The 3772-nt window shown below is 32.9% G+C and overlaps 1 long non-coding RNA gene across 1 annotated transcript; it reads left to right on the forward strand.

The window, feature by feature from the left end:
* The first annotated feature begins 2443 nt into the window (after positions 1–2443).
* LOC144477533 (uncharacterized) lies at positions 2444–3600 on the forward strand. The gene is made up of 3 exons (XR_013495210.1): positions 2444–2589; positions 2926–3043; positions 3453–3600. It is a non-coding gene; the product is annotated as an uncharacterized LOC144477533 (long non-coding RNA).
* Positions 3601–3772: the final 172 nt, after the last annotated feature.

Here is a 3772-nt window from a genome sequence, read left to right on the forward strand (position 1 = left end):
TACGCATATATTTTCTGTTCTTAGAATAATAAAAATAATTACTATGAGAAAATGAATGTATGAGATTTGACAATTTAGCCCCATTATTTATTAATATAATAAACGATCGGACATTTTTTAATTAAAACGAGAATTAATACAACGAAATTAATGAAACCTGATACTGTCATAAAATATTATTATACGTATTAAAACATTTTTAGAATAAAAAGGAGTAGAAAAGTACTGATAAATTTCACTTACAGTATTCGCCATAATCACTGCCATACTTCGAAACCAATCAGTGCAGCAACGAAGTCAATATATTCAGCGAACGCCGCCGGTACATCACGTGACACATTTTTGCATCCAAACTTTGCAAACTGCAATTATTGCAGCAGGAATCTGTAAAAAGAAACTTGAATTAATAACTGGAAATAATTCTCTCTTGAATGAAGAATTAAATCAAAGGAAAATTGAAATTATATCAAAATTAATCGAGGAAAATTAAAATTAAATCTAAAATAGTCGAGAAAAATTAAAATTAAATGTAAATTAATCGAGGAAAATTAAAATTAAATCTAAAATAGTCGACGAAAATTAAGATTAAATTAAAAATTAATCGTGGAAAATTAAAATAAAATTGAAATTAATCGAGGAAAATTAAAATTAAATTACATACACTGTAATGTATAAGTAATGCTATACGATTAATATCAAAAACGATTGAACGCTGCAAATAATTACTCTATTTAAATTATATTTAATAAAATATCGTATTAATTGAGATTTTGCGAAACGAATATTTTTAATGTTAAAAGCGACATAATTAACGATAGTTATCGTCTCTCGAGGGGCATCCGAAAGCAAAGGGTTAATATTGTTCTACCACCACAATTTTAATCGCAAGATTTTAGTCCCTTTAGTACCGACATTTTAGTACCAACATTTTAGTAGCAACATTTCACGACATATTACAATCAATACATTATAGATATTTCTCCATATATTTTATATTATTCACAAATATATTACCAAACGCTCGATTGCTCAAAACAATTATTGACCACTCCTCAGGTAATTTCTGTCCGCCCAGGTAGTAAATAATCCAGGTACATCAGCTCTAACTCGCAGGACGTTAATGCTTCGCACCTGTTGTGTTTCTGTGTCGCAGTCACCTTCCTAACTGTTCGGCTGTGTTGTGTGGTAACTCCTCCTATCCTTGACACATGCGCACTTGTGAGGATCGGTCCTAATTTGTTGCCGAAGAAATTATTATTATTATTATCCTGAAAATCTGATGAACTCTTCTTGCGCAATTCGAATTTCAAATTATATTTTTTAACATTTCATATTTCTTGAACAATGTTTCTCACACCCTTTGAGTATCCTTAAGATCCAGTTAGGGGCGGATGGGGGGGGGGGGGGGGGGCTCGTCCACTTACCCCATGGTTTCCCCCACTGTTTTACATAAACCCCCTCCCCTCCCATAGAGGAGTGATGTCACATTTGTACATCACGAATTATAAATGCGACGTTTGTTACACTATGTGCATTTCATATACATTAAGATAATATATTTTTGTATAGAGTAATATATTTTTGTATAGAGCAATATATTTTTATACGGAGTAATATATTATAATATCCAGCAATGTATTTTAATATACAGTAATACATTTCAATATAAAATAATATATTTTAATATACAGAAATATATTTCAATACAAAATAATATATCTTAATACACAGTAATATACTTCAGCATAAAATAATATATTACCATACATTACGATATACATATTAGAACAACATATCCTTCCAACACACTACAACACAGACAATTAGTCCCTTATTTAGAAGCCATGTTTAAAAAAGAAAACAGAACCTTAACACCTATAAATCCTGCAGAAAGAAGCAGAATTTGTGCAATTTGACAATTTGATCAATGCATACATCGAACTACAAAAACTCAAATAAGCGTAATACTTACTGCTACTCGATGATACTGTCGCGAATTTTTCGATTAACCCTATCTCTCTATACACCTCTCAATTGCACGAAGAAAAATGATCGCAAACAATAAGGAACTGAACAAGTAGATATATTCGATCTACATATATATATATATATTCACGTAGAATAGAGTATGCCAGGACAACAACAGAATTTTACTCACCCAAAATCGCGTGTTAGAGCACTGCTTCTTGCGCGCGCTATGGAATAAATACTAATGAAAGCGAATCAAGGAAGAAACTTTGTGAAGACTTTTTTACGAAGGCGAAGAAAAAAAAGAGACCGGACGGAAGATGGCAATTCAAATTAATTGCAGTCGGCTAGTAAAAAACCCAGCTGGTTGGTTGATATTACCGACGGAAAGTTTCTGAATAAAATATGTTAGACGAGCTGTCGTTCAACGAGCCTCCAGGTTTTCTTTTTTATTCACACGTTCTACAATCCTCGTTGAAGATGGATGCATACCGACGAAATTACACCGTTTACTATTCTGAGCTGCGCGTAGATTGTCTCTGGCCCTCGAGCCAGTCGATTCTATCGAAGCTACGAACGATCGCTGTTTCCGTGACCGTATTCTGCTGCATAGTGGTCCAGGTGATGCAAATTTCATTTACAAAGCTGTTTTCTACCGATGCGAATTACAATTAGATGCACCAACAATTAGGTTGGTGCATATGAAATATCGGATTTTTAAGCGAGCATATAAAACTGCATATCTTTCTTCAGAAGCTATTTATTTAATCAAAATGTGACCCCATTCGTTTCGATACACTTTTCCCAACGCGAGTTTAATTCATAGATGTCTGTCAGAAATGCGAACGATTATTTTTTAAATATAAGTAAGCTTGTTCGCGGCGCCTTAGAGTCGCCACTCGACGGTAAAGGGTTAAGTTTTTTATAATCTCACGGTTACCTTTCGTGTGACTGCAGATGAAGTCATTCTTCAAAGGCATGGTATGCGACTGTATCGTGACGCTAGATCCAGGTGAATCGAAAATAGTAGCGAGAGGTATACGACAATCGAATTGTGTTGTTTATATATATTTTGGTAAGAACACTCTTCTAAAATGATTAAGCTACTTTAATTTTAAAGCAGGCACGTTTGCATTATTCTTGAAAAATCAGTTCATCTTATATTAATATCATTATAATATTATAATAATATCATCAGTTTCATGTTTGTAATGCTATGGCCATGACAAAAAAAAAACAAATTTAACAATATTTCTTTTAAAAAAATGCTACTATTTTTACTTTTACTATAGTGCAAATAAATAATTATATATGATTGAAATGAAGAGATTGTTACTCTTCTTTTTATAGAAAGATAAATGACTGATGTTATTACTTCTATATAAAACTTTAATTATGCAATCAATAAAAGGTTATACCAAATTCTATGTGGATGGGTGATCAGTATAGTTACGCTTATAAGTCTAATAGTGAACAATTTGCAGATTTTTTTTACATTGAGGAGAGCTTCGCCTCTATCTTGATTTATCTACAAGCTACAATCGCGATCACACGTGGTGTACTAGCAGTTGCATGCACGGAATCGACGTCCTCTGTCGCATCGTATTATCTGTGTGGATTATACGAAATTGTTGGGTATGTTCACATGTTACTCACTGGAGTAAATACTCTGTTTCCCTTCGATAGGAACAAATCGATCGAAAATCGAAGATCGAAACATCTGTTTAAAAAATGACCAAAGTTCTAGGAAAATGATTCGGGAGCTAATATCGTGTAGGTAGTGCAGAACTGTTAGATTCACGTG

This window comes from Augochlora pura, unplaced genomic scaffold (assembly GCF_028453695.1).
Source record: "Augochlora pura isolate Apur16 unplaced genomic scaffold, APUR_v2.2.1 APUR_unplaced_1741, whole genome shotgun sequence".
Taxonomy (NCBI): Eukaryota; Metazoa; Arthropoda; class Insecta; order Hymenoptera; family Halictidae; genus Augochlora; species Augochlora pura.